We start from the raw sequence: 8,638 nt of genomic DNA, 5'->3' as shown, positions 1-8,638 counted from the left end.
AGGTAAAACAATCTACGAATAAAGGCAAGGAAGAAGAATAAGAGCACTAACCAGCATTAGTTGCCTCCAACTCGGATACACGACAATGAAGCGACACCGGATTCCAACGCTCAAGAGATGAAGCCACTTCTGGGATGGAAGCACCCTGCGATCTTAGCTGGCTGGCCATCCCATCCACCAAAGCCTGATGAGAAGAGCGGATGAGCATAATGACAAAAATTCATGCAACGTAAAGATTAAGCTAAAGTACAGCACAGTACCTGGAGGTTGGAAAAGAACGAAGGGATCCCCAAATCAGGAGAAATCAGCTGATAACCAGGTGCAAGACCACCATCCGAAGCAGCTTGCAACGGACCAGTAGGAATCAGCTCAGTGCCTTCAACAGAGCCAAATGCCAGATCAGCGGGGACGCTGCCCTCTAAAGCGACTCCCAGGTCCGGAGTTTGGGCTACAACCATGCAGCCAGAGTGTGGAGGCGAACCCGCATGAACGTCCATGGAAGTGCAGGAAGGAGACCCTGCTCGGGCACCCTCGGGGGCTGGGACACAGTTGGCACTGCCCACTTGAGCCGGATCATCCCCGGCAACACCCTCGGGGGCTGGGCAGTGGCTTACACTCTTCGCCCGAGCTAAGTCATCTCTGGCGACATCCTCGGGGGCTGGGCATGTGTCAGCACCATTCTTGGGGCCCATGCTCTCTGCAGTAACCACCTCTAAGGTTGACAGGCCCTCAGCCACTTCCATGGGACCAGGACAATCCAAGTCAGCATCCTGACCCTCGAGATCGCGCTCTAAGGTCGACGAGGCACGGGATGACCTCAGCCCAACATCAGGCACGGCAGCGCAGATCTCTGTTGCATCAACATCCACAGGCTCTGATAACAAGTCCTCTGGGACCATATCCTCTAGAGTTTGATCAAAGTTGGCCAGGGACAGTTCTTGCAGACCAATAAGGGCAGACAAAGCAGGAGAAGGAACTCCACTACTTCCACCGCTAGCGATGAACTGCCGACTGTTTTTCTGAGTTAAAGGAGCTTCATCTTCTTCCTCCTCATCTTCCACAGTAACAACGCAAGCAGCACCCCCATTGGGATCGGCAACAGATGGAGCACACCCATTGGGATCAGCAGCAGTTTGGGCACACCCATTGGGGTCAGCGTCGGTAAGGCCGGTTGCAGGCATTTCTTCAGCAGCAGGAGCTAAGGTACTGGCGTCCTCATCAAAACTGGATACTCGCCGGAGGCGTCTTCTCTTCTTCTTTTGCTCATCAGCAGATGGTTCAGGCTGACTAGTTCGGCTAGGGCGCCTCGGGCGAGTACTGACAGGTTTCGGGACATCCAAAGTTGTATCAACCTCTAGAAGGGACACCACTGCCAACGTACCATCAGGAGCAGCATCAGATGAATCCTCAGCTAACAGATCAAGCATGTCATTTATGTCTGCATCACTAGGGTTCAGGGGCACTTCAAAATAAACCTGTCGTTCATCATCAGGAATCTCCCCGAGCGAAGCAACCAAAGTACAGACTTCTTCAGCAGAGGGTCGCACTCTAAGACCCAAATTGCTATCAGTCACGGGCGGATTGGACACAAAAAGGGTGAAAGCTTTGGGAGGAGGTAGGTTCCAAGCCGAGTATGCAACTGGAGCACCAACATTTGAAACTTTACCCCTGAGGATCATCTCAAGTCGGCTTACCAAGTCAACAGAAGGAATTCTCCTATTGGTAACCCGGGTTGAGTCGGCCAGCCCTCGATACAGATATGCCGGATAGGCCCTGTCTTTCAGCGGCTGAATGTTCTTGAAAACAAAATCTGTTACCACAGCTTCGGCAGTCAGACCTCTCTCTTTCAGTAATCCGACTTCAGTAAGCAACACGCCAGCCTCGGCCACTTCCTGATCCGTGGGAGACTCAGTCCAACTCGGAGTACGAACGTCTGGCTGTCTTCCTGACCGGGAGGGGAGAGAATTTCCATAATTATCAACTATAAACCACTCCAGACGCCAACCTTTAATGCTATCTTTGAGGGGAATCTCGAGATACTCGGTCTTCCGCCCACGGCGCATCTCCAAACTGGCACCTCCGACCAGCTGATGTTGCCCCCCGGCCATCCCAGGACGGCAGTGATACAGATACTTCCATAAACCGAAATGCGGCAGCACACCGAGGTAGGCTTCGCATAGGTGAACGAAAATGGAGATTTGGAGAATGGAATTAGGGTTCAAATGAGTCAAGTTGATGTGATAAAAATCAAGGAGGCCACGGAAAAAAGGAGAGATGGGAAGGCCGAGGCCGCGGAGAAGGAAAGGAGCGTAAACTACTGACTCGTGGGTATCTTCGGTTGGGACAGTAGTCCCGTGGCAAATCCGCCAAGAACAGAGTTCCCGCGGAGGAAGAACCCCGATGGAGACAAGACGGAGAAGCTCAGCTTCGGAAATAACAGACATATGGTTACCTGCGAAGGGTAACTGACTGTTGGGGTCGATTGCGGGGATCACTGCAGCAGACGAGTTCGCAGTTTTCCTCTTGGGCGCCATCTTGCTTCTCACTGGCGAACAGAGTAGGAGACAAGTGGCAGAGAAGATTCAGATGCGGAAATGCAAGAACTAGGGCACGGAAAGCAAAGGCGGCTAAAAGCGCAACTCTTATGGGATATTCTTGAGCCAGATACCTTTTCAAAAAGCGCCCAGTCATCACCCGGCGGTTATTTCCGAAACCTCAGCATGCCACACGGACATCTGGCAGTTATTTCCGAAAAAGTCGGCGTGCCACCTCATCACTCGGATATTATCCTCAAAATAACCCGAGCGGCTGGCTAGTACTCAGCGTTGCCTCTAAGACGCTGACTTCGTATTCAATCGCTCGGCATTACTTCTCAAATGCCGACGCAGACCTTCAAACCACTCGGCGTTGCCTCTAAGACGCTGACTTCGTATTCAATCGCTCGGCATTACTTCTAAAATGCCGACGCAGACCTTCAAACCACTCGGCGTTGCCTCTAAGACGCTGACTTCATATTCAATCGCTCGGCATTACTTCTAAAATGCCGACGCAGACCTTCAAACCACTCGGCGTTGCTTCTAAGACGCTGACCCCGTATTCAACCGCTCGGCATTACTTCTAAAATGCCGACGCCGACCTTCAAATCACTCGGCGTTGCCTCTAAAACGCTGACCCTGTATTCTATCGCTCGGCATTACTTCTAAAACGCCGATGCTGACCTTCAATCACTTGGCGCGGTTTCTAACACGCCGACCTCGTGTTCAATCGCTCGACGTTACTTCTAAAACGCCGACGCCAACCTCCAATCATTCGGCGTTGCCTCCAAAACGCTGAACTTGCATTTTATCGCTCGGCATTACTTCTAAAATGCCAACACCGACCTTCAGTCACTCGGCGTGGCCTCTAAAACGCCGATCTCGTGTTCGATTGCTCGGTGTTACTTCTAAAACGCTGATGTCAACTTTCAATCGCTCGGCGTTGCTTCTAAAATGCCGATACCGACTACAATATTACTCTGCAGCTACTTCTGGAAGCGTCAATGTGATGCGCAAGTTATTCATCTACTATATCAAAAGAACCAGTTCAACAATCAGAGAAAGCGAATCATCGAGATGGGGCCAACAACAGTTCTTCATTAAGGGGAAGTTAATAAGTTTACAAACCAACTCTTCGCGAGTTGGTGCTTCTCTACTTCTACTCTACATTACTACTACTACTAAACTACACTATACTACTCTACATTACTACTACATTATTCTAACTATACTAATATCTAAAGACCAGTGGCGTTTAGCCACTGGCCTTGCTGCTACTACCACCGCCGCCGCCCCTGGTGCCGCCTTTGCTGCCGCCGCCTCCGGTGCTGCCCACGCTGCTGCCGTCCTTGGTGCCGCCCTTGCTCACCTCGCCGCCGCCGCTGCCTCCGCCACTGCCGTCGCCATCGCCGTCGTCGTCGTCGTCGTCGTCGTCATCCTCCCCCTCGTCGCCGTCCGAGTCCTCCTCTTCCGAGGAGAACTCCGACTCATCCGAGCCCTCGAGCCTAGAGCGCTCGACGGCCCGGATGTACGTCCAGACCTCCGCGGCAATCCCCTGGGAGTCGTCTGAATCATCAGACGACGCCGGGGGAGAGACGGGAGCCGGAGATCCCTCGGACTCGGAGGAGAACTCCTCCTCCGAGTATTCCGAGTCACCGAAATCATCCGACGGAGGAGTGGGCTCACGCTTGCGCTTGGTACCCTTGCCCATGGTGGAAGCAGACAGAGGGGAGAAGAAGGACGCGGTAAAGAACAGCGAAGAGATGTGAAAAAACCAGAGGAGCAAGGGCGTTATTTATAGAAAGGAAAGGCAACCGCTCACTTCCAACCGCGGTCACTGAACAGTCGCAAAGCATTCAATAAGCACTCCCACCCATCCGAAGACACGTCAGACGGTAGACGCCGTTTCATGCAGCACTACACCCATTGGGACTCCAGTCAACAGCGCAAAGGATATGATTACACTAGCCGTCCCATCACATTTCCACTCAGAAGCAGCCGGCTAAAACACTTAGCGTACCAAGCCGTCCCTTGCCCACACCCATTGGGGGGGGACGCCCAGGAATTATCAGTATATTTTTCAAAACGGTCACATCCGTGCAGGGCACACAGTAAATACCTCAAAGACAAAAATGAGACATCAGTAAGGATCAGAGGAAAGCCAAATATAGCTAGCAAAGTACAAGATATGACCGACAGAAGCGATGTGAGGACTAGACAGAGAACGTCCATCAAACGTCCAATCAGTCGCAGAAGCAAATAAATTGCACTGCCTAGCAAGATATGGATGGATTGCAAACTCGGCTGCTAAAGACAAAATATATGCTGACCTCTGCAGCAAAATATTGATGACATAATGCTGACCTCCAAAGCATAATGCAAATAACTTCATGCCAATTTCTACAAACGAAAGGGATGATTTTCAGCAAAGAGGCACGAAAGGAAGACCTTCGAATGGATTATCCTTAAAAAATCCATTTGAAGGTCGGGGGCTACACCCATTGGGTGCACCTCCGGTGCACCCCACGGATTATTATTCTAAACCGATATAGCGCCGACTTCTAAGGCGTGGGACAAGATTGAAAAGACCAATTCTCAACCGAGATGCAGGAGCGCGAATGGAGATAATCTTTGGGGAAGACCTTCGAGTAGATTATCTTCTAAAATCTACTCAAAGGTCGGGGGCTACACCCATTGGGTGCACCTTCGGTGCACCCAATAAAGTCCAGAATCCTACAATTCAAAATGCCGACCTCTAAGGCACAGGCACAAAACTAAACTTTGGTCGAACGAGTGATCGGATCAAGAGAAGACAGCAGGAAGTCATTTTTCGGACCTTGGATCTTTGAGTTGATTACCTCTAAATCAACCCAAAGATCGGGGGCTTGTGGGGGATAGATATCCCCTGGGTCCACTAAAGAGATAAAAGACCTCACGACAGGCCCAAAGGCCCAACAAATCGTAAGGTCGTTCTTTCGTGGGCCTGGGGAAAGACAATCAACGAAGCGGAGAAGACGTAAGACTGGATTGGAGCAAACCCGGACGGCCCACAACGTCGAACGAGTAAATCGCAACAGAGACCCGACTTTCCCGCGCTGAAGCCCCCATGCAACAGAGCTATGCGAGGATAAGTCGGCAAGGGTTACGTAGGGATAAACTCAAGAGGTTTACTATCTTTCAGCTACTTGTAGCTATCATATCCACATGTACTGCCCCACGGTCGAGTATATAAGGCCTAGGGGGCACCCCTTCAGAACGATCGATCCTATTTTACTTAGCCACCCACGTAAACTCTCTGCGCCCTCAATCCAGAGAGTCCTCTTGTAACCACGCTCATATACTCACCAGGACGTAGGGTGTTACGCACTTCTAAGCGGCCCGAACCTGCAAATCTTGTCCATTGTCCCTCGTGCGATCGGCACGAACCATTTTGCTATAGTCGTTGACACCGTCCTACTCCTAAAAACACCTCGAGGGGCAACCCCGGGTGTGCGGTCGGACCCAAAACACCGACACAGACTTACCACATTTGAAGCAAGAGCGCTTTCCCCTCGATTTATTTTTGTTGGGATACTCGTTGCGTCCCTTCAAAGCGGTTTTGATGCGCTTGATCACAAGCGCCATTTCCTCGTTGAGTCCGGCAGCTTCTACATGTGCCACCTTGTTAGGTTAGAGCCTCCTTGCTGTTTGTTGCTTTGAGAGCAATGGGCTATGGCTCGTAGAGAGGAAGCGGTCCGTTTGCAATGTCATCCACGTACCTCGCTTCCTTCACCATCATACGTCTGCTTACAAATTTTTTGAGAATTCCTTCGGGTGTCATCTTAGTGTGCCAGGGATTTTCACGGATGAGGATCAATAATAGTAAATGACCTTAGCATGAGTCGAACGACATCATGATCCGTCCATCTTGTACTTCCATAGCTCTGGATCTTGTTCACAAGGGTCTTGAGCCTGTTGTAAGTTTCGGTTGGCTCTTCTCCCCGTTTCATGGCGAACCTTCCTAGTTCTCCATGGTGGCATTGTTACACTCGTGAGAGATTTTGAGGGTATCCCAAATTTGCTTGGTGTTGTCCAAGTCACTGACTTTGTTATACTCATCCCTGCACAGAGATGCTAGCAAAACAGTGGTAGCTTGGGCATTCTTATGAATTTGTTCATTAATTAATACAGGATTATCACTACTTCCAAATTGCATTTCATTTTCCACTATCTCCCAAATACTAGGATAGAGAGAAAATAAATGACTACGCATTTTATGGCTCCATAAAGAATAGTCTTCTCCATCAAAGTGAGGGGGTTTATTGTCAGTGTTTAGTACCGGCAATGCACCACAGGATGTACCACGAGATGCTTTTGTGAGTCGACAACATCAATTGTAGCTCGATGGTTCGCTTCAAGATGCGACAAAACACATGATTTATACAGGTTCGGGCCGTGAGATGCGTAATACCCTACATCTTGTTTGTGGTGGGTTGTATTGCTTTGATATCTGGAGTTTTGATACGACCACGCCATTAAGCAACACATTACAACCCCCAAGTTATACTACATCAACTCAAGTACAACCAACATCGTCACCAACCCGAGTCTTTGATGGACCAATTACACGTAGCCGAGCTAAGAAGCTACAGCAAGAGGTTCACCAAGAGGAAGGACAAAACATATCAAAGGCGAATCAGCAAGAAGAGCTACGTCCGAGTCAGTCCAGCGCTACAGAACCGTCCAGAAGAAACAATCATAACTTTTGATTCCCAAAAGCTATGAAGGCCCATAAGTACTTTTTGGAAAGCTCTTGAAGTCTAGTTTCCGATGCTTCTACAGCCGACTTAACCACATCTACCAGAAAGGCAGCCGACCTACTTTAGTGCTGACTGGTCAGAAGGTCAACAGTCTGCTTGATGACCAAGTTTTCGTATTAAACTGCATCATTCTACGAAGTTTCATTAAGCATGCTTTTATATGGTGAGAAAGCTTATCAAGTTAGCTTTCCAATGCAACCAGTCCCACGTCATTTGAAGATTCCTAGAAGAAGTTATTGTCAAAATACTGAAGGCTGCACAGAAGTCAAACAGCCACACGGAAATCAGCTCTGCAGATCTCCCGAAGAGGCTCCTTCACATTAGCACGTGAAAATACTTTTGTTTCGTGTTTATACCTCGCTAAGGCTGGTTGTTACTAGTATAAATACCCCCTATGTCTATGATGTAAGGCAGCTTATGATAATCTAAAACAGAACCCCTTTGTTCAGCTGTGTGCTAACAAATATTGAGAGTGATCTCTACCCCTTTGCTCTTGTGAATTCCTTCGCGGGATTGCAGAAGCGGCGGCTTCATCCGCTCCCAATTGGTGCTCCTACTCCCTTCGAGGTCTCCTCGATTGATTGTAGGCTGTGTTGGTTGGTTCTTTGAGAGTGTGGTTGGGCGAATCCTCGATTCAGGCTGCCGGTTAAAGACGGTGGTTGGCTTCGAGTTTTATTTGTCAGGTTGCACTAGTTATCGCTGCTTGCAGCAAGTTATCTTGGCTTCTTTGAAGCTAGTTATCTGAAGATTGATCCTACGTCGTGAAGATCGGGCATCGTGACGCATCATCTGGTATCAAAGCCTCAGTTGCCACGGTAGGATTCTTTACCCTTAGCTACATATATTTTGTGTTCGTCCTATCCACCCAAAAGCCATAAAATATTTTTGCCATAGCCTTTTCTTTCAATCTGTTGTTCCAGTGAGTTTTGTTAAGTTTCAGTCCTTAGAATCTTTGTTTAGTTGCTGGTCACTCTATCCTTTGTGTTTTCCTTTGAGCCTCTTATATATATCTGAAAATATCCACAAAAAGAGTATTCTGAAAAAAAAAAACCTCATCATTTCCTTCGCGTTAACTTTGATCCTATTTAAGTTATAGCTGCAGGTTGAGTTGTTTGTTAAGTATTATAAAGTGTGCAATATCATATCAGATCTCTGTGTTTAGTTCTATAAAAAAAAAGTATCAAAAAAAAGAGAAGAAAAAAAGTACCAAAGAAAAGTGTTGAACAAGATTGTGAAAGAAAAGTAGAACAATCAGTTTGTTTATGTGCACAAGTGCTGAAAATTTTATCAAGTTATTCAACCAGT

Source organism: Zea mays, chromosome 6, assembly GCF_902167145.1.
Source record: "Zea mays cultivar B73 chromosome 6, Zm-B73-REFERENCE-NAM-5.0, whole genome shotgun sequence".
In the NCBI taxonomy this organism is placed as follows: Eukaryota; Viridiplantae; Streptophyta; class Magnoliopsida; order Poales; family Poaceae; genus Zea; species Zea mays.
Note: the sequence above shows the minus strand (reverse complement) of the source record.